Source organism: Protopterus annectens, chromosome 5.part1 (genome assembly GCF_019279795.1).
Source record: "Protopterus annectens isolate FY-2018-M chromosome 5.part1, PAN1.0, whole genome shotgun sequence".
Taxonomy (NCBI): Eukaryota; Metazoa; Chordata; order Ceratodontiformes; family Protopteridae; genus Protopterus; species Protopterus annectens.
In genome coordinates, this window is record NC_056736.1 from 811,295,956 (window position 1) to 811,320,633 (window position 24,678).

Consider the following 24,678-nt stretch of genomic DNA (forward strand, 5'->3'; position numbering starts at 1 on the left):
TTAAACACTGAGGAGAATTCAGAAAGTAACCACAAAGTGTAGACTACATGTACAGTTAATCTAATCTGACTGACTAAAAAGCACAACAAATGTGGTAGGGATGTTCTTGAATACAGCACATACAGATGTAGAGTAGTTCTTAGTGAATCTGTCCTCTAAGCAAATTGCAAACGTATACATGGTGCAATGATTCATAGACATATCAATCAAGCACTGTGTGCTGCAGCATTCATTTAGTCTGAACACTACAATCTCTCTGCGCATAGGATCTTCACTTATTCTGATAAGCAGGGAACAGCAGCAGCCTTAGCTGATCAACAAGTGTTACTGGGCAGTGCAGTGCTACAGACAATGTTCACAGTGCTGTGCATTGCTGCTGTCTCCATTACAGATGGGTCTGCTATGATGTCATCACCTTCGTGACTTGGACATTGATGGCTATCACCATTTCAAGAGAGAGAGAGAGAGAGAGAGAGATGACAAAGAGGTAAGTAAATATATGCCAGTGCCTCTCAAAAAGAACTCAAGGGAGATTGGTGTATTACCCATCCATCTGGGTACAGTAATAACCATTCTTTGCACTGGGAGGGTTCAACATTCAGCAAGGTACATATTAGGAATTTTGCAAGCATCAGCGTTGTGGATACTAAACTGGCTTCTTATTGTGATGCTACAGCATATGATCGAAGTATATGTTTTCTACAGACTGCAGCCAACAAAAAACAATTAGCCCATCTCTCTCATGTCTTGGAGATAGTAAGTACTCTCATATTGCTGTCAAGACCCCACTGCTCTACATGGTGGCTGGCACATCAGCCAGAAAGGCTAGCACTTCATCAACTGCCTGGTGATGTGCAATGCACAGAACATTATATACAACATTTCTGTGTGCCACCAGTGAAGTTCCTATGATTTCCACATTTGGCACACATGTAAACTCTACAAATGTATCCATGGAGGAGGATTTCCCTCCATCTGCCATATACTACACATGAGACATTCAGCCATTTATTATGTTATGTGTCATGTTATACAATATGGCAGTACTGAAGCAGACACAACTTTGGATCATGGCAATACTGCTGGAATAACATGTTCTGCAGCAGATGTGGAGTACGTTGCAGAGTTATTGGATGAACTAGGTACAGCAGCATCTCATGCAAGACAGAGGCAGGTACCATACATTCCAGCTACTGTCTGGCTGATCTCCAGTTGCCCAGCCTGAGTTAAATGCTGCAACTCCTTTGAGTGAAAGTTAGACATAAAATTAGTCCACTTGCCAAACATGAACCAAACATTGCCACACTGAATATAGGTTCACTGACAGTGTGCAGGTTGGAAATGAAATATATGATGGTATGGGCAAGACTAAAAACCCAGTGCATTCAGGAGATAAAAGTATAGGGCAGTGCAACAAAGCCACTTGGCTTTGGATGCAGAGTCTACTACTCGGGGGGAAAAACAGTCTAGAAATGGAGTGAGATTTAGGGTAAGTGAGGGATAGTATTCTGAAGACATTAAGGGATGTCACCAGAACTAGTGACAGAATCTTAGCAATTAGATGCCAGTTAAAGACAGGGAAGTATTCATAATATGAGATTCTGTCCTACAGCAAGATTAAAGGTGATGTAAAGATTGCATTCAGGCAACAATTGCAGGATCTACTAATAAAGCAGACAACAAGAGATAGTGTCACTAATGGGACTCCTGAATACTCATAGCAGGAAAGACAGAATATTAATATGATTGCTGCCTAAGCCCACACAATTTAGCAAAAAAGACAGTTACAAGACCACATACAGGAGATGCCAATACGTGGCTCACTTTGACTTCCACCTTGTAAGGAAAAGAACATAGGGGTAGAATTAGAGACTGCAAAGTCATTCCAGTGAAACAGTTGCCCCAAAGTATAAACCATTGGTGGCCACAATTAAGCAAGTAGTTGTTAGAGAAAGTTCTAAGATCAATAACAACTAGACTAAAGACCTGGAATACGATTGGAGTGAAAGAACAAGTATTCAAAGAAATATTCTGAGTTGTAAGAAGAGGAAAGAGGAGGAGTCAAACAAGAGTGACAGTGTCGCAAAACAGCATGTGTGAAGACTATAGAACAAATATGTGGCTGAGCCAAGTATGGCAACAAAATAAATAAGGAAATCTAGAGGTGAAATGCAGAAGTCCAGGAAGTTATCAAAAGTAAATAAAAAGTGTGCAGGAAAAACTGCAAGATAAAAAACACAGACCAGGCTAAGGAGGAATACTGGTTGGTTAGCAAAGATGCTAACAGAGTAGTAACAACTGCAAAGAACAAGACATTGGAGGCACTCTACTAACTTCTGGACAGTAATATAGCAAATAGTATAACGAAAATGAATCAGATGGCAAGGCAGAAACAGAAAGATAAAGAAGCCATTCATGAAACACCATCCATAATAAATGCCTGCAATGTGTTCATCACTCCACAAGACATGCAAAGAAGATGGAAGAAGTACTTCCATCAGCTTCTGAATAAAGAAAACCCCACAGAAGTTGTACTACCCCATAGACAGCATACTTTAAAGATAAAGTAGAGCCCATCTGAGAAGAAATAAAAAAAACACTAAGGTATAAAAAGGCAGGGAAAGCTGAAGGCTCAGACGATGTCACAGCAAATATAATCAGGATGCGTGAGTTAGGGTAGAAATGGCTATCAAGAATACACGTTAGAGAGTAAGCATTCAAGTGCTATACAGGAGCAAAGTTGCCAGTCCAAACTGTGTGCAGTATAGAGTTATCAAACTCCTGTCACACCGCTAGAACTTGCTGAAGACTGGGACTGATAAATAAATATGTGGAGTAGTAAAAAGTAAGACTGGATGTAAGCAGTTCATATTCACATCAGGATGCAGCACATTGTCCTAATGTTTGCAGTTAGACAGATAATGGAGAATAAACTACAGATGAGGAAAGAATCCAACTTAGCTTCCTAGACTTGGAGAAAGCATATGGCAAAGTCCCAAGAAAGCTGATGTGGGCAGTTTTCTAATTGGTTAAGTCACATAAGCATAGATTAAATTACTGCTGTCTAGGAGCAAGGGCCTAATGACACAAGTATGCATAGTTTTCAGACTCACAGAGGCTTCCCCAGTGGGTCATGGGATGTGTCACGGTTCTGCTCTGAGCACACTGCTGCTCATACTGGTTGGAGGACACAGATAAAAAAAAAATAAATAAACAGCTGTATGCAGATGATGCAGCATTACAGGCAGAATATTATGGAAGAAGCCACTTCCAAATTCAGTTGGTCAGTTCTTTTAAATTGGCAAGAACCAAGATACACTGGCTATGCAACTTCCAGTTATTACTGCTCATACATGCAGTGATTGGCTCATACATTGAGACTTTTTTTTTTTCCTCAACTTTTGTGGGGGCACCAGTTGGGAAATCTGTACAGGCAACAGATGAGCTTACTATGATTTTTCTTTTGGATATTTCCTATGCCCCAGTCTTTCCTTGGTTTCAGAGCATAATCATGCTGGATGATGCACTACAAATAAACTACCTGCATTCTATATGTGACAACTATCATATTTTAATCCAGGAAACATTTCTCCTCCATGTAGGGCAGCAGTAAGCAAAGAAGTCCTCCTCCATGAACTTACAAGTGATCGCCTATTCGGTGTTCCTGCTTCACAAAAGAACCACACTGATCCACCATCTACATCAAACTTCATTTGGTTTACTAACACATATCCTAAAAGGGAACACCATTAATTTACTCTTTTAAAAGCTAAATGCCTGCCAATACTACAATAAACCTCCCTCTTAATGGTTACTGGTATGGGAAAAAAAAAAGCTTTCCATTCTTTGTTCATAGAATTCCATAAAGAGCTCTGCCTCTTAAGGCCGCTTTCTCAACTGCAACACATTTATGTGAGAATTCCAAAAAGAGCTATGTGTTTCTATAAACTAAGAAACTTTTCTCAATGTAAACCTTATTTTCAAACTCCACTATCCAATCTGAAATGCACGGAGTATTTCTTTTCTAAGTGGCTCCCAAGAATTGGAAAACATTGTCTGATGAGAGTAAATCATCACAACTGATCATTAATTTCCATAGGCAGCTCATTACTGATGAGGCACCTATTACGCACCATTCAAAGCAGACATATTGACCCACATATGCTGAGGCACTTAAATGTAACCTTACTAAACCACAAAGACCTCCTAGACAAAGTACACATAACAAATACCCTCAGCAGCACCAAATGTGCTCTTTTAAAACAACACCCATATCAACATATAGAGCTACATCTCAGGGAGCCTCTACCTCTAAGCCCGTAAAGCAAGCCACCACACAATCCAGCATTCTAGTCACTAGAGACTCCATCATGAGATACACTGATGTCCCTTTCACCAGGCTGAGTAAGGAGAAAGTTATGGTCACTTGCTTATTATGGGCTAGGATGTGCCACATTATGCATACACTCATGTCACTGAACCACAATTATCAATATGACTCAGTCATAGTCCATGTGTGAGTAAATGACCTGAGATGTACCTCCTTAGAATATATGAAGAGAGACATCATGGAGCTCTTGGGATATGTGTCTCAGGCTAATATGCACCTAGCATTGAGCAGCATTTTACATTCTCCAAGGATGATGCCACAATACAAATAAAAGATGACTGACTTTAATAATTGGCTTAGTTTCTGTTGTCATTCTAAGGGGATGCAATATTTGTCAGCATGGAAGAAGATGGTCAACAGACCACGCTGCTTTGCCAGGGATGGTCTCCACCTCTCCCCTCTAGGCTTTCAAATATTAGCTAAAACATTGTCTTACCCATAGTGCCTTTTTTAAGCAATGCCAAACTGAAAGTACTTCTGACATAGCAAATGAAAACCAAGAAAATTTAAAGGTATTACTACTCAGTGGTAGGAGTCAAAACAAAACAATCCACACCCTAGAAGTTATCTTTACATTAGTGAATGCTGATGTCTGCGCAGTCACTGAGGCATGGTTTAAAGCCATAGAGAGCACACCAACAGTGCAAGGTTATAATGTCTTCCACACATTTAGGCCAACTACTTCACAGGCTGGGACTAAAAGTGGAGGTGTCTCTGTTTACATCAAAAATAAATATAATGCAAGGGTGGTCAAACAGGACAATGCACTTGAGCTGCTCCGTATTCAAATCACCATAGGTAAAATCCAGTACCATTTCCTTGCAAGTTATAGGACCCCTCTATGACCCAGGAAACCCATCCATGTATTTAAACTTATAAGAAACACTAACCATCCAACCCAATACCATATTCATGGTGACTTCAATTACCCCACTATTAACTGTGAATCCTATACAACACCAAACATATATGCACAGAGATTCCTGGATTTTCTAAAAACACAAACTCCCTGGACCAGATCATCAGTACGCAACCATACTGGATCTGGTCCTCACTAATATGGGAGACTGCTGCACACCCCCTACTGTAATGCCTTCAGTGGTAAGATCAGATCACAAATGGTCTCCTTTTAAGTAAAAATAAAACCTGATTCCCCAGCTAAACCTGGAATATTCAGGAACTATTCTAAGGCTAACCTTGTGCTATTAAGTGAGAACCTGGCAAAATTTTAAGCCCCCATAAACAATGAGAATACTTCTGCCTATGCAAAACTGTTCACAGAAACCCTGTACAGGCATGTTAATAGCTGCATATAGGCAGCTGTACCCACTAGGAAGAAGTACAGAACTAACTCAAAAAACAAGCCACCCAGGTGGTATCACAAAATCAGTCAGTTGTATAACAGGAGGAAGAAAATTATGGCAAAAAATTAGGAGGTGCAGCACCCAGCAGGATAAAAGCACTCGCATCAATCTAAAAACATCTCAGAGGACAAATAATGTCTACCAAAGCCACATTTCAGGTAGGTTTGGCCTCCCAGGCCAAGAGCAACCGCAAAGCATTCTTTAGCTATGTCCGCAACCTCAAAGGCAATACACAATTGAATGCAGAGTTTATCTTAAATGGCACCACCTATACTCAGTCAGAAGATATAGCAAACTTCCTGGCTGATAAATTCAGCTCTAACTTTAACCCTCTCAACCTTCCCTCAGGAGATATCATCAAATATAACTCCCCCTGCTATAACTAGGGAACAGGTCCTTAATGCTCTCTCTAAGACCAAGAACACTGCATTTATGGGCCTAGACAATATCCCAGGATGCCTTGTAAATAGCATGAAACATGACCTATCATGGCCTCTGGAATTACTATTTGACTTTAGCCTCAAAATAGGCTTTGTGCCTCATGAATGGAGAAAGGCAACAGTCATCACTCTGCACAAAGGTGGACCATCTACAGACCCTGGAAACTACAGACCCATAAGTCTCACTACTCTTATATGTAAAGCCATGTAAAGAATTATCATGGAGATGATCAACAGAGATATAGTAAACCTCCAGACACTGGACCCAACAAAGTTTGGCTTCATCAAGGGCAGAGCATGCCTATTCAATCTGGTCGACATCTTTGACAATGCCACCAAAGCAATGGATGAGGGCAAAATCATTCAAACTGCCTACCTTGACCTGCCCAAAGCATTTGACACAATACCACACTCAGGCATTGTTGACAAACTCAAGAGGTTAGGTACAAACCTGTATGTCACCTGGTGGATAGCCAACTGGCTCAAAGCCAGGACCCAAGAAGTTAGAACTGGGGAGTCCACCTCTAAATAAGAGGCCTGTCACAAGTCAGTGGTCTCTGGCTGACTAAATTTACAGATGATTGCAAATTAAGAGCAGTCATTGAATCTCACACTGACACAAATGTTCTCCAGGAGGGGCTGACACAGAAAAAAAAATGGTGTCAGAGCCATGGACTAAAACTAAATGTCAAGAAATGCATAATAGTACCCTTGGGAAGTCATACATCCCTGGTATCTATCATATTGACAACGCACCCCTTAGAGTTGATCCAGTAGTCAGGGACTTAGGGAGACACATAGATAGCAATCTAGCCTTTGACCATCATGTGTCTACAGTGGTGAGGAAATCATTTTATGTTGCACAACTTATAAACAAAGGTATGGTATCTAAGTCCAAGGAAGTCATTGTTCCACTGTGTTCAGCATTCTTCAGACCTATCATTGAGTACAATGCCCCCTTTGATATGTACCTAACCAGGCATATCCAACAAGTGAAACATCTACCAAGGTTCCTCACTAAAACAATACAAGGCATAAGTAATATGTCCTATGCAGACCTCCTCAAGACCCGATACCTGTATTCTGTCTCCTACAGGCTTTTGAGGGGAGATCTATACCTGGCATACAGGGCATTCTTAGACCCCACTCTGATGGACCTCCTGCATATCCACAAAACAAACAGCATCAGTATTACCCATTCTAAAGACTTAAACCTTACCTGTGATATAAATAGGACCTGCTGGAGAGATAGGTATGTATCTCAGTGACTACCCCATCTATGGAACAGGCTCCCCGTCCATGTGAAGCAGAGTTCCTCCCTAACTGAATTCAAGTGCAACTTGGAAAATTGGATGGGAAAATGGAAATTCATCCCTGTTTTGGAACTTGTGTCTCTAATGGACACAGGTAACCTGTAAATGGTTAATCTCCTAGGCCCATGCTTTCACTTATATACGGTATCAGAACTTGCCAGAGATTTGGGATGCATGACTAGGCTTAAAAAGGCCCTTGTGGTCATTAGCCTCGTAAGCACCTATGAAACTATGAGCCTAAATGTAATTGCTTTAGAACTATTGACAGTATTTACTCTGTTCTACAATATAGTTCAACAATACTTCCTGCACTCTTACTGCTGCCAGTTCTTTGTTGCCCACTTTCACTCATCATTCCCATAAATAAGATATTAAACCTACTACAGTTGTTGCACATCCCAGCACATTGCAAATACATTTTTTCTTTCTTAGTATCTAACAGTCAGAAACACACTCACACAAACACTGTCTTGCATTCACCCAAGATCAGGCCTTCCTCCTGTCATACCTGGGTTATTCCAGACAACAGATACAGCTCTAAAATTATGACAGCAGCCCCCATGAAGCTCCTGTTCATACACCTCCACTTTCTGTCTCCTTTGTCCTCTACCTCATAGACACAATTAATTCCACTAAATACTTCCACATACAGCTTTCAAATTTCTCCCCAACCTAACCTCGCCAAATCTACACATTCCCTTCTAATCTATCACATCCAGAATTCATCACCAATTACTTTTGCATTTCTGATGTAAAAATATCAATATAAAATAATATTTATTATGTAGTACAAAATAGTACACTATTCTATGTGTTCCTTCTTTAACAAGATAAAATAACCTGTTGCCAAATTCAGACTGATTAATCCTGCAACTGATTTTGTATCTTTGATTGTGTTACTTGTTTCCTTAATGTAAATTACTGCTTCCTCAATGTAAAAATCTGTGTAATGAACTTCCTTTTACGTGTAACCTTTTTAATCTGGCTGTAAACCGAAAGTAGAAATACTTTGATCAGTGTATTGTCGTGGCATGGGGGTGCTTCTCTTTCCCTAGATATTTGATTGTCACTAAGACTCTGTCATGCTAGGGAGTTATACAACTCCATTATTTTAAGAACTGCCTTTGTACATATTTATATTTAATGTTATGATTCTTATAATTTCACAGGTTTTGATTTTATTGCTGTCTATTTCTATCTGCCCATCTATCTATCTACACTTGTAGTTTATTTTGTTCAGCTCCTTTCCTAAAGGCAAGCATCCTGACTACAGCATAAATAACACATTATTAGCTCCATTACCACAAAACACAAACCAAACTAAACTCACTTTCAAATGCTGATGATGATTTTGCAAAGGAATACATCAAACTTTCCATATGCATATTGTTGAGGAACTATTATTTTTGTATTAAGTTTTGTGAACTATTCTTCAATATATTATGATCTGGCATCTGCAGTAAAATGAAAAGAATGGAAAATATGTGTATGTCTATATACATATATATATACATATATATGTGTGTGTGTGTGGTGTGTGTGCATGTGCATAAATGTATGTATGTGTGCCTCTGCCCATGTAAATTTGAAATACATATTTGTTTCCTAAAGAAAAGTGTGCAATATAGCCCAGTTACAACACAGATGTTTGTCTGAAGCAAATCCCTTAGCCTAGTGAAAATATTTGCACAGAGTATCAAATCCCCCACAATAGAATACAAGAAACTCTTGAGATATTTCATACCTGAGGTACTTCAGCCCAACTGTCTAGAAAAACAAAGGATATCTAGCCATTTAATGAAATAGATGTTTCAAGACATAACTTGAAAAATATAATGCATCACCAGATATTTTTATGAGAGTTAGATTTGCTAGGATTTTCAGGAAAATTAATGTATTTTGTAAAAAGCTGTAAAGGTAGTGGGAGTGATTTCACTTTTTTACACTCACCAAGGCTTTGAGTGCACATAATGCCACTAAATTTTCTCTTCTGGTAAATGCAATAATTGATGTTCTGGAATCACTGTTTTATTGATGTTAGTGCTATACAACTGACACTTTTATTATTTGCTCTCTAAAGTACTCCAAGCATCAGGGCAAAGTTGACAGAATTTCTGCTCTTCCAGTAGTCATTGAGGGATACTGTCCAAAAGTTCAGCTTTTTGCTGACGATATTCTATTAACATCCAATGACATAGAAGGCCCTTTACAACATATCATGAATGCCATAACTCTATTGGGAAAAATCTTAGAGCTCAGAATTAATCAAAATAAAACCAAAACACTTTTAATCAATGAGAAAATAAATAGCAATTTGCAAAAATACAATACATTCAATTGGGAAAATGATAAGATAGATTATCTATGAATAAGTATCAAGAATAAGTGGAATAAGTGGAATAGATTATCTAGGAATAAGTATCAAGAATAAGTGGAATAAGTGGAATAGATTATCTAGGAATAAGTATCAAGAATAAGTGGAATAAGACTATTAAATTTAACTTCACTAAACTGGTAGCTATAATCAGTGACGTGACTAAAAAGTGGAACAAAATGTTTTTCACCATGGAAGACAGACTTACATTAATAAAAATGATTATTTTGCCCAAGATTTTATTTTACATACAGTCATTGATTTTACCTCCTCATAAGAAATTCTTTAAACAAATAGATTCCCTATTACTAACTTTTCTATGGTTTCCAAAGAAGCCAAGAATAGCCTATAAATGGCATGTTAGAGCCTGGGACAGTAATGGGATTGGCTTTCCCAACACAGAATTGTATTCCAAATCTGTTATTATTGACATAATACTACACTGAATTTTATCCATATATACCTCTAGCTGGAAACAACTACATGAAATGCATATAACTTCCTCTGAGAACTCAGAAACCCAATTTAAGGAAACCTTTGGAATTAACAAAATATTTTGGATACTCTGCGAATATTGCTTATATAATAAGAAATTTTGCCACTTCTCACATGGTATAAACCAAATATTTTATATTTTCAAAAATATAATCGACAACAATTATAGTTTAAGGAACAACTTTTTCATTACATTTCCCATAACTTGTACACCAGATTGCCTAGATACCTTCAATATCAATATGATGCAGAATCTTTAAGAGAATAATCTAAAGTTTTGGCACCAGTTAACAGACAATAAAAACATCCAACCAATAAACTTTATCTTGGCCAGATGTAATGTCTGTCAAGATTATTGTCTCTGTATTCAATCTTTAAGACAGTTTGTTGAAAATAAAGTGAGAGTGTCAATAAATCTGGAAACTGATATTATACCAAGATTGATACAACTATTCATATGGTGTAGTTCGCTGAGCATTGAACATAAATTACGCATATCAACTGCATATAAAATCCTACGAGAAGACTTGATTACTTTTGACCAAGCTTTTTGGAATTACTCCATAAAGATTAATGGTGAACCTTTATCTAATGATAATAAGAAACAGTTATTAAATTCAATAAAAATACTTCATCATCTTTATATTGGAGACTATATACCTGGAGATTTATTCATAGAAGCTTTTACACTCCACACAGAATTAACCTAATAACCAAGAGTAATGAAAGCAAATGCTGGAGGAGTGGTGATATTCTTGAAGCCAACTGGGTTCATATGATCACTGAATGTAGAACTCTCACACAGTACTGGAGTGATTTTAGACATTTTGCAAAAGCCCTGTGGTCTGATAACTGTCAAATTACTACCGCTCTGATATTATTCAATGTCCCTATCCCAAGTGTAATTCCTAGACATCAGTTACCTGTCCTTTGGTTAATTCTAGCTATTGCTCGAATAATAATTACATTGAACTGGAAAAATAAGCAAGATCTTATGTTTACTGAGTTTATTTCAATAGCAAAATCTGTATGTAAAAAATAAATGCAAACAATTTATCAGAGATTATCAAATGTAACACACAAAAGACTAACTTGCCAAAAACTGGAGAGATTGTTAGATAAATATTGATTACCTTTCTTGTAGAAAACAAATGTTTATCATGGATATTTGTATATAGTGTAAATATTTATTATGTTTTATATTGTTTATTTTTAATACGTAATGTCCATGTTTATTAACAAAATTTAATAAAAATGTTTTTGGAAAAAAAAATCAAATATAACTGAAAATACAAACTCTACAATAAAATAATAAAACAATTAGATGCTAGTCAAATAAACAGCAATATTGCTTTGCAGTGCAATTTTCTTTGCTGTTTTAACGTTTTTTTTTGTACCATTATTTTATTAATATTATTATTATTATTATTATTATTACTATTATTCCAAAATTCATTTCAGATTACCACAGCTTTATGGAACTCTGCTACCACCTACATGATATAGAGCTTGTCACCCTTAAATGTTACGATGCTGGGGCTTTAGGTATGCCAGATTTCAGAAAATAAGTAGCATTCCTTCATTGTCCTTCATGAAGTGTATTTCTCACATTTTGAAACCTCTTATTTTACTATTTACTTTTTTCTCAATAACCACATCCACGAAATTATATCATGATAGGTATTGGTTGATGACTCACATACACTTGCAAAACCTTCTGGGTTAGCAACAAATTGTTTCCTTGGAAGATCAGCTTTTACTTGCATTGTGATATTACTACTATGTCATCACATCTGTTCATTTTCAATATAAGGTGTTTTACCTCAAAATCCTAACTGACTGCCTGTCTTTCTAGGAATGAAGAAACTCTGCATGATGTAGTCAGCAAGGAAAAATAGTTGCCTATATGTTAATTTAGGAACTGAGCCATTGTAGGCTCAGTTTTTCATGGTGTCATGACAGGAATTTTCAGTTCAAAGAAACATTTCAGGAGCCAGTTATTATGAAAAAAACTAAAATGCAACACAGTACACTTTTGTACCTAAAATTGGATGATTTTATATTATGTGAGGCAAGGAGGTGATGTCCAACTCAAAGGTTGTTACTTAAATTACTTCAGAACATTGCCAATGCTATTTAATGCTTAAAAAAGAGTGTGATTAGCCTCTCAAATCAAAACATAGAAAGGGGAATTTTCAAAAACTGTCTTAGCATTGTAGACTACACATTTCAAAATAAAAGTAATACATTCAAAGATCTAATTACAGCACTTAAAAGTAAATTACAAGCACTTATTTATTTTAAGCTTGGCATGACATGACTTAGGCATACATCTATCTTATATTTCCTGCAAGTCCGTAGTAAAGTAGCAAAAAATGGAAAAATGAAAAAAAATGATTATGAGAAGTCACTTTTATGATATATTGCATAAAACAGATTTGACTGTATCAGATTCCCAACTAAAACACACACACACACACACACACACACACACACACACACACACACACACACACACAAAGCTTATCATCCATTTTGAATTTAAATTTATAACAGGCAAAAACAAAACATACAAGGCACCAGGTATGGATTACCTTCGATTTATTTTTTTAAAATATCTCCCAAATAACAAAATTAATTGCTAAATGAAGTATATAATGAATTTTATTCTGCAAAATGGAAAACAGTTTACATACAATGTTGTTCATATAGACCCATTAGCAATCTAAATGGTTATTGTATAATATTTGTTTCTGTACTTTTGAAATAATGATTATATTAATGCATCCTTACTCCCTCCACAAACTGATAACCCTGGACATCCTCACCCTTCCACCTCCCCCAGTCAAAGAAACCATAGTCAAAAACCTTTCCAAAGCAAACTTCAAACTACTTGCATCCGAAGTGGAAAGCTACACTATTCCCTTGCAGAAGGATAATGATATCCAGGATGCGGAATCTTACACCAAGGCACTCTATATGCATCTTCAGGATTGCATGGACCGTGCTATCCCAAATAAAACCAAGACTCCTTCCTCAAGCAAGAAGAAACCAGTCTGGTGGACCCCGGCCATAAGCAAACTTTACAATAAAAGGAGGAGACTTATACAAAAAAAGGCCAAATCTCAAGTAGAAAAATCATCCCTGATCAGCATTAGTAAGAAATTGAGGGCCCTCATCAAGTCAACTAAAGCTAATTTTGAAAAGTAAGTTGCCAAGGATAACCATAAGGCCTTCTATGGCTACGTCAAAAACCTAAATGGCAACACTCAGGTCTGTTCTGAGCTAGTACAAAATGGAACAAATTACAGTGACCCTTCTGACATTGCCAACATCTTGGCTGATAGGTTCAGTGCAAATTCCTCCCCCGCCTCACTAACTACAGGGCCTATTACCATTCCAGGGGATTGTGTAAGTCCAATTATTACTGATACGTTGGTTAACAAGGCTCTATCTAAAGCTAAAAACACTGCCTCCGTGGGACCAGATGGTGTCCCAGGCTGTGTCATACGCGAGCTCCAAAAGGAATTAACCCCGCATCTTACTACCCTGTTCAGTCTCAGCCTCTCCACAGGATATGTGCCCATAGAATGGCACATGGCAACGGTGGTCCCACTATACAAGGGTGGGGCCACAACTGATCCTGGGAACTACTGACCAATAAGCCTGACCAGTCGGATCTGTAAGGCTATGGAGCGAATCATTATGGAACTCATAAATGGAGAGATTGGGAATCTCCAGTCGCTGGACCCCACACAGTTTGGCTTCGTCAAGGGCAGATCATGCCTCCTGAACCTGGTGGATTTCTTTGAGACAGTTACTCAGGCTATAGATAAGGGAAAGGAGGTACACACGGCTTACCTTGACCTTGCTAAAGCATGTGACACCATTCCCCATTCAGGTATTATTGATAAGCTCACCAGCCTGGGCATAAACCCTTACGTCACAAGATGGATCGCAAACTGGCTCTCAGACAGATCCCATAAAGTAAGAGTAGCGAGATCTATGTCCGAATATAGACCAGTAACGAGCGGTGTGCCTCAGGGCTCTGTCCTGGGGCCCCTCCTGTTTGGCATATACTTCTCAGAAGTACAGGCAAACACGGAAGGGCTGTGGCTGACTAAGTTTGCGGGCAACTGCAAACTGGGTGCTATAATAGAGTCTCTGGCCGACATGGAGATCCTCCAGAAGGGCCTAAATGAGACTGATGCATGGTGTCAAAGCCATGGTCTCAAGCTAAATGCAAATAAATGTGTAGTAATCCCCTTTGGAAAAAACAGAGTACCCGCAAACTACAACATAGGAGGTAATCCCCTGAAATCTGAAGAAGAAATAAGGGATCTAGGGACCCAAGTAGATAGTCAGCTTTCCTTTGATAACCATGTTGCCAAAGTGGTTAGAAAATCCTTCTATGTGACCCATCTGATCATGAAAGGGTTCACATCAAGCTCTAAGGATGTAATGCTGCCCCTCTACTCTTCCCTCATCAGACCCATTATTGAGTACAATGCACCAATTGGAATGTACCTGGCTAGACATCTTCAGCAGCTGGAGAGACCACAGAGGTACCTAACCAAGAGGATTACTGGCCTCAAACAGTTGCCATATGCAGCACTATTGAAAAAGCTAAGTCTGTTCTCTGTTGCATACCGCTTTCTCAGAGGCGATCTCTGTCTAACGTACAGAGCCATGTCCAACCCAGAATTGTTGAACATGCTCCATCTTAGCAAAACCAAATCTACCCGAGCTACACGCTCTAGGGATATAAACCTCAACACAACAATGAATAGAACATGCTGGAGGGATAGATTCCCTTCGCAGAGACTTCCCTTACTATGGAACAGGGTCCCGATCTACATAAGACAGACTCCCTCACTATTACTCTTCAAGAGAAACTGTGATGAGTGGATGGGTAACAGAAAGTTCACACCGGGGAATCACACCAACAGCACTACTAGATAGGGGCCAAGGGTACTAGCTGCTAGTACAAGGGTCTAGGGAACTACTAAAGGGGCGGTGAATACCGTACAACATGGCTGGGCTAATACATCTCTTCAGGCAGATAGCCCAGTACCAACCTATGAACCTATAATGTGGTTTTATATAAAGGTATGGAATACAAGATAATAGAAACATCTGAAGGTAACTTGAGTAATGATCAAACCATAAATAATCCATTAATAGTCAGGATTGTAGACACAGGCATATCAACTGATTCCATTAAGTGGACAGTTTAAGTGAAGGTAAAGCAGATTTTGTTTTCCCTCAAATATATATATGCCAGGGTAGAATAACACACATTTTAAGTTCCAGCTTTTGCCAAAATTAGACAACAATGTAAAAAGGTATATAATTAAGGAATAAGAAATTTTATATCCTGATGACATATTATTACCTGCCACAAATCCTGATATTTCTGGAAATATTAGAAAAAATGTTATTCAGGATAAAAAGTGACCTTTCCAAATATTTCGAAGTCCATACTGGATGTTTTACTCCATCATACTTACTTCAAAATTAGTCAAACAAAATACCAATACTAATTTTCTCATGTAGTTTTGAGGTGCAGCTACAGCTGACTGGAATATAATAATTTAAATAATGATGAAATAATCAAACATCACATTCAAGACGTGTTATATTTAGAAGGGGGTTTCTTCCAATACAACTACATCAGTGATATTGTTAAGATGCTCAATCTTCCCAAAATACTATACACACTGCATTTGTTTTTTTGAAACTTCGAATGTACACAATCAGTTGAAAAATGTTTCTTACATTTTTGCTATAACATTATAGTCCTAGAATACACGTGAAATAGCATGCTAACTCAGCCACCAATGGAAAACATCCCACCCAATTGAGAACTATGTACTAAAGCAGCCATAATGAGAGTAGCATTGAATTGGTGTTACCATATGCAATTACATTGCTTTATGAAAAGTGGATCTGCCTCTTTTCCCAAATGTAAACAGATGTTTAACTAGACAAACCATCTTATTATATATCTGATCATCTGTTTACAAGTATTACTTGACATTATTGTCTTCATAAATTAACATAAGCATAATGCAGTTAAGGAAAACATTATCAATATTATTCATCAGAATAGTTGGCCTTTTTCTTTTAATCAATCCTACCATCCTTCGCTCCATTTAGTTTCAGAAATACTGTCAACTTAAATGATAATTATTTGCTGGCTGATAATTTTGACAATAATACAAAACTTTCATTCATCAGTATTGTTTAACAATATAATATACTCATACATAACTGGCTGCATTTAAAACAAACAAGGCATGACTTGTTGCAAAGTGTCACAATGTAGCAAAAAACTATACGTCCATGTGTACTGTCATCACAACTGTAAGTAAAGTTCACCATTGAAACCTTCAGGTGTCTCCCTGTCTTATACATTACTAAAATGAAAATGTCTTCCCAATAAGTCTTTTGACTTTTTAGAAACATCTAGAAGACCATGAACTAACCACATCAAAAACTAAACTACTAAGGAATTTGTTATGATAACTTTTATCCTACTTAGTCAGGATACAAATAATCAAAACTAAAGACGAATCCAATATGAATCACTGTTATGACATACCGTTTATAATTTTTTGCAGGAAAAAACTCCTCCCATAAACTCCATATTGTGAGGCACCTAGCCATAGTCCTGATATCTCAATGTAGTAACATCAAGGTTGTACAAAGGGGAAAATATGTCAACAAAAATTTAGAACTCATTCGTATTCTCTTCTCTAACTCACACAACTCAAAGTCAAAGCATTGCATATATGACAAAGTTGGTTACAATGCATTGAAATACTGAGTTGAAGTATATGCTATTTTTTTCTTCTGTGAGGTTCTGTAATAAAACCATAAGAGACATGATTAATTGCAGTGCACCCACACATTACTTGTATTATAAATAACACCTAAATATGTACATTTTTGACATGGAAATACTAATATAAATCATTCCCTATCCCAAATACGCTATTGTATTATTATTATTATTATTATTATTATTATTATTATTATTATTATTATTATTATTATTATTTTCAAAACCTCCAGTCCAAACTTTAAGATATGTCATCAACCTTCTGAAAGCATAGAGCCATGTATTTTATAATTAGCAAACTATTAAAACAATTTGTTTACAGATGTGGCATGTAATGTAAATTATCAGAGTGGCTAAACAAATGATATGATTTATTATTCTGCTATTTCAGGAATCGTTTGTTTTTTACAAATAGTTTTTGACTATAGCGACTGTAACAAAAAGAAAATGCAGAAAACTTCAGTGGAGACAAGCATTATATTTCTGGCTACTATAATTTGTATACATGTAGCTAAGAATCACAGTTGTTTTGGAAGACAAAGGTAGCAATGGTACTTGAAAATATCTCATTGTAAATTAGTACCTAACATCATATAATTTTCATCAAGAGTGTCTTATATCTAAGTACTTTACAGTAGATAATATAAGTTGGAATACATGCTACACAAATAATTTGCTACAACAGAATGTCTAAATACTTCTCGTATGTTTTCTTTTTCTATTCTTACCATTCCTCATTATAATTCAGTTGCCAAGATCATTGCATCTTTCATCTGCTTCCTCTCACCTTCTTCACACTTAAGCAATATCACGTCATTCCAATTAATTTGTTTACATGTAACAAGGCAAAAAAATCAGTATATATTTGAATCTTCAGTTTGGCACTGCTCTCTTTATGTATAATTAGTAAGAAAAGAAAAGATTGCTCATTTGCCATATTGTACTTGTTTGATAATAAGAAAACTGTTTAAGTCTTACATGCAATGTTACTTAAATGTCCTCAATGTGTATAATAATTAAATTTATATGCACTATTAAAAAGTAACGAATAATATACTTATTGAGTCCTTCTTTATACACTCTTTATATTTTTAATATGTAGTATTTGCTGTCTGATTACTCAATTGAAGAAATAAGAATTAAAAAGAAAATTAATTATCAGCTAATGAAAAGGCATATACAACATACCACTTTCATTCCAATTCATCCTTTCATCTTTCACAGCAAATCTAACATCAGTACTGAATAAGTATGTAAAAAATTGTTATTTTAAATTATTGTCAACATTCTGAGCAGGGTAACACCAAATATTCATTAACCACAAAAGAAAATTGAATTGGGAACAAATAGTGAATGTATAAGCATTGATGCAAATCCTCTTGCCAACTCCACAGTATGAATATTAAACTAACTACTCAAAGGAATAGATCTTATTAAAGTTCTGGAAAGATTCAAATAATTATACCTCTCCATAAATATTGTTGTAAGAATACAATGTTAACTACAGATACATTCCCATGCTCAACCATTTTGCTAAAGTTATAAAAACGTCTCTTCAACAGCTGACTGTTTCTCTTAACATGAAAGAGCTCCTCATAGATTCTCATATGGTTTCTGCTCTATCACAGAGAGGCGAATTTAATAAAGTGCACATGATGTTTTTTACTGTGTAGGCATCTCGCTACACTGCTTACATGAAAGTAAACAGATTTTAGATTCAGTAAGCACTGCTGGGTGGCGCGCATGCCAACACGGGAAGTTCCATTGGCAAACAAATCACTTCATAACTAGGTGAATATCATGCAAATGAGGCAGGTAGAGTGATCCAGCAAGCAGATAGGCAGCTCTGCAGATCCCATGTCAGTGTCTGTAGTGTACGCAGAAAAATTCCATGTACAGGAATGTAGACAGACAAAAACGGCTATAAAAATGTAGGTAGATCGACAGAAATGCATACCACATACAGATATGAGCGAAACTATCCTCTGTGTGTCTGAAAAATTAAAGGAAATAAGTTAATTATTATTTTTTTTATAATCTGGGCATGATTGTGCAGCATGCTGCAGTGCACAAATATGCTTTATAAAAAAAAACAAAACAAAAAAAATCAGGAAAAAAAAATTAATATTATATGAAAGAAATGTAAAAAAACAACACAAACCAGTCACCAAGTGCAACAAACCACAGCTGAATTCCAAACACAAACCAAGAAACTGCCAGAAATTGTTTCCTGTGAATAATGAGCTGGGAACGAAGCTTCCAGTTAACACCAAGTTTTAATGTAGAAAACTGCCGCAACACGTTTTCACTGTTAATAGATTAACGTTGCTAAATATCACCACACATTTTCGTAAGAGTAGCAGTCAAACTTCATCAGATGACAAAATCTTCAGAGTGCACACCTCCCTTTTTGTAACTTTTCAATTAATCAATTGAATCAACAAATCAATTAACATTTAAAGAAACATGGTGTCATACAGTTAAATACAATGTTAAAATCATCCCTTTCATAGTAAAATAATTTAAAACCAAATAGAAAATATATTGCTGATAAATACCAATTCATTTCATGTTTAAATATAAACTGAACAGATAAATAAAACTGTATTATCATATAAACTGCCATTAGAATACAATACGGTTTAGGCGGACTAACATCTACATCTTTAGTACAAGAAAGGAATACACCAGGGGACTTTTATGACTGGCTTAACCAACAAGTACCCTTTCAGCTTCCTGAGGGTACTCATATGAGGTCTGAAACCAATGACACCTACAGGGAAACACTGGACAAATTATAGACTGCCTTGTTAAAGTGCAAGACTTTTACATTTAGATAATGTGTACTTGCATCAGTGTTTAAGCAAACACATTGTACCTAAGGGATTAAGAATTTCCAAATATCCCAATAATGTTGTGGAAGGCAATGATTTCCACAAAGAGTTGCTGAATATTTTTAATGTTTATGGCCTAGAAATTGTTCAAGCTATAATTAGAAACAAGGAAAGGGAAATAACTTAAAGAATTCATTGATTTGTACAATGAGCGTGTCACATTGGACTTAATGTTTAGTACTGAAATTGAAAAGAATAGATACTACGACATTAGGGTTCAAATTGATAAGAAATGTGATGATATAATCAAAAGAAAATATAAAAAGCTTGAATGTGATATTAGAGATTATAATGATGGAATACAATACCCAGCACCCCCACATACCCATTATAGTAAATTTAATCAAGGAAGGGATACACATCTGAATGCCCCGTCCTCCAATAGGGGAGTTTATGAGGAAACAAGGGAACAAGCAGCTGGTCCAGATTTTAATGACAACAACCCTGAGCCCCTTCCTTGTAGGTCTGAAAGAATTTGTAACAAGAATTTAAATGGGCACAACAACCATTTTTTCAGGGGACAATACCAGCAGAGGGGAGGGGGATACAACAGGGTCTGGCAACAGTCTTAGAATTAGATATTAGTAAAGAGCAAGGGGATGGGTATGAAATAGTTCCCCAAGCTGGATTTCATATTTATAATTATAGCCACTTGGAGGTGACACAAGAATTTTTTAGCCTTTTTACTAAAGGCTTCAAATTTGTACCTAGTCAGAGTAGCAATTTAACTTGGACTATTTGGGATGTTAAAATGTTCATTAGAAAATTAAATTTGGAAAATATGTTTGGACATAATTCGATGGTAATATCCAACAATGGACTTAGAAAACACAGTACTTTCAATCCCCCTATACACCCTCAATTGAAAAACTTAGAAAGCAGCATTGAGAAAAGAATTAGAAATAAACTCAAGGTTCATATGCGGGGGTCCAATTTGGAAGAGAATGAATGGATACTTCTCCAAACTCTGAGAAAAAATCCTAACATCCGGGTTATGGAGCCAGATAAAGGAGGGGGTATTATATTGATGGATAAAATCATTTATGATTGTAAAATGTATTCCATTTTGCAAGATAGTTCCAGATATAGTCAGTTGTCAATTAATGAAATTAATATTTCGTATAAAAAAATTGACCTGGCCCTTAAAGATTTGTTTGACCAGGGAGTTATAGATCATGACACATATTCATATCTGGAAACTTCAACACCCAGGGTGCCCTCGATATTTAGGGTCCCTAAGGTTCATAAAGATGTATCCAATCCCCCCCCTTAGACCAATAGTGGCATCTCAAGGATCCAAGATTTCCCCTTTATCCAAGTTTTTAGACTGGGAAATGAAAAACCTTTGGGCAATGACACCCATTTATTAAAAGACTCATGGGAGTTTTTGAGACGTATTACACCTGACTTGAAGGTAGCTAACTTCAAATTTGTTACAATTGATGTTGTTGACCTATTTTCTGTCATACCCCACGAGGTAGGGTTGGCTTGGATAGAGGAGGCCCTGAGGGGTACTTCCAAGGCTAGTGAAAATTATATTTTTATTATTTTAGAATTAGCCGAATTAGTATTGAAAAATAATTTTTTGTACTTTCAAGGGGAATTTTACAAACAGGAATCTGGGTGGCTATGGGAGCCCATTGTGCTCCCACTTATACTGATATGGTTTTGTCTGTATGGGAAAAGAAATTTATCCATAATAGTAAATATGTTGAGTTTTGGAATTTTTACACCCAACTGGTGCAGATGAAATCCTCCAGGAATTTATTAATTATATTAAGCAGAGTACTACTTTTTTAAGGTTCACCTATCAAGTGACCATGGATTCCCTTAATTATTTAGATGTTTCTCTACATGTGACAGATAATGGGTTTAAATCCAGTATATACAGGAAACCCACCTTCTCAAATACTTACATTAGATTTAATAGTTCACATCTATTATATCAAAAAAAGAGCATAGTCAAGGGACAATATGTTCGAGCTTGTTGCATGACTTCTTGGGAAGTAAATTTTTTGGAAGAGTGTGACAAACTCAGAGAAATGTTTCTGCAGAGGGAATACCCTCTGGAATTAATAATGGATATACAAAAGGAGGTATGTGACAATAGACAAGGGAAATTTAAACCTGTTTTAGGGACTGGACTAATACAAACTACAGTACCAACAGGTCCAGAGCAAGGTGAAGCAGGTTTTACATATAATAATATGTTCATTACCAATTTTAGTGCTAATGCCTACACTATAAGAAATATAGTTGAAAGTGAATGGGCTAAATTTAATGAATATATGGATTTACCAAATTTAAAAGGGAAGACCATTAAAACAGTTTTTCGAAAGGGGTTCAATATAAAGAACTTATTAGAAGGTAACAACTCCTCTTCTATATTTTCCAATAAATCTAAGGGAACATATAAATGTGAGACATGCCCACAATGTAAATATATTCTTCAACAACAGAAAGTATTTATAACAGCTAGGAAGAAATGGATAGAGGCTTATAATTATTCCAACTGCAATTCTCAGGGTCTAGTTTATGTAGCTCTATGTAAAGAGTGTGAAGGATTTTATATAGGCAAGACTGAGAGAACCCTCAAATGTAGGATATATGAACATATGAATGATATCCAGAAAGGCAATCCTAGAAATGCCCTATTCAAACACACTCTTTCATGCCCCCAAGCAAAATACCATTTCTTTTGGTAGAAATGGTGTCTAGGGAATCGAGGGATGGCGCCTGGGAAATTAGACTGGAATTTAGGGAGACATACTGGCAAGTGGTATTTGAAGCTAACTAATACCCGGGTATGAATAAATATATTTCTATTGTTCCCTTGCTTAAGCTTAGAACAGCGAAATTGTGAAATAGGCATCAAGCAAAATATACACTTTATATATATTTTGTATAATTTTTAGTACTGTATTCTAATGGCAGTTTAGGTGATAATACAGTTTTATTTATCTGTTCAGTTTATATTTCAACATGAAATTAATTGGTATTTATCAGTAATATATTTTCTATTTGGTTTTAAATTCTTTTACTATGAAAGGGATGATTTTAACATTGTATTTAACTGTATGGCAGCATGTTTCTTTAAATGTTAATTGATTTGTTGATTCAATTGATTAAGTGAAAGGTTACAAAAAGGGAGGTGTATGCTCAGAAGATTTTTTCATCTGTTGAAGTTTGAGTGCTACTCTTATGAAAACGTGTGGTGATATTTAGCAATGTTAATGTATTAACAGTGAAAACGTGTTGTGGCAGTTTTCTACATTAAAACTTGGTTTTAACTGGAAGCTTCGTTCCCAGCTCATTATTCACAGGAAATGTGTCATGGCAGTTTCTTGGTTTGTGTTTGGAATTCAGCTGTGGTTTGCTGCACTTGGTGACTGGTTTTTGTTGTTTTTTGTTGCCCTTATACCAGCTGTACTCCTTTTTTGTTGTTAATGTGAAAGAAATGTATTACAGGACCCTGTGTGAAATGTCTACAATGGTGCATTTGTGCTGTTACTAATGTGATAGGGCTATGAAGCATGTAGTTTCCAGGCTGTGAGAACAGAATCTTATGCAAATGAGATGGAGTCACTCAATAACATAAAGGAGTAATCATGTCTGCATATCCTTTCTGTGTAGGCAGATAAGTATGTTGGTGTTTACAGAAAAGGTAGCTGACAGCAGGGTAGGGTGTGTCCAATGACTTCTAAGCTTATTTCAGCTTAGCTGCGATTGCTTGCATGGCATGCCACTGTGCTGGGCATATCTTTGCCATACATGTCAAACAGAGCACCTCACTGGCCCTCTTCAAGAGGAATCTTGACGAGTGGATGGGAAATAGAAAATTCACACCGGGATCACTCCAGTGGCTCTACTTGGCAGAGGCACTGGGAACTAAGGTCTGGTGGCATGATGCCAGGGTAATCCTATGGGCTAGGCTTGCAAAGACTCCTTGGCCATTAGCCTAGTACACACCTATGAACCTATTTACCTATGAACAGCCACAGTCACAGGAGGATTCAGAAGACAAATACCCTGATGATGTCTCTGTAGGCAGACATAGGTGTGCCCAGTATGCCCTGGCTTTGACTAAAAGGCAACACATAGTACATTCACTGACAAACCAGGGCCCTAGGAACTGACACTTTACTCCTACTCACCTTCATATATTAAAATTGTTGAAGCCAGACAACCCACATACCCTGTAGCTATCCATGTGTTGGCTGTGTACTACTTGCATCGGATAGAGTCAGCCCTGAACTACAGTTCTGTCAAATGCTGCATTCACAAGGTAAGTTTCTAACCTACACACTACTTGCAAAGATTACTATAATATGGTATCATATGTATGGATCTACTGCACTATATCAGTCAAGGGAGATGTGAAACAGTTTGGTTACATGATATTTGGACTACTGTCTATCCCAGCAGATCATGTGCTTTTGTACCCCCAACACAGCAGTGTTCTCATATAGCCACTTTAACAGTAAGTCAGCGATGGTATTTCAGCAGACCAAGCAATCTCAGGGCTATAACATAGAACCCAATCACACATTGTATGTCTCACGTA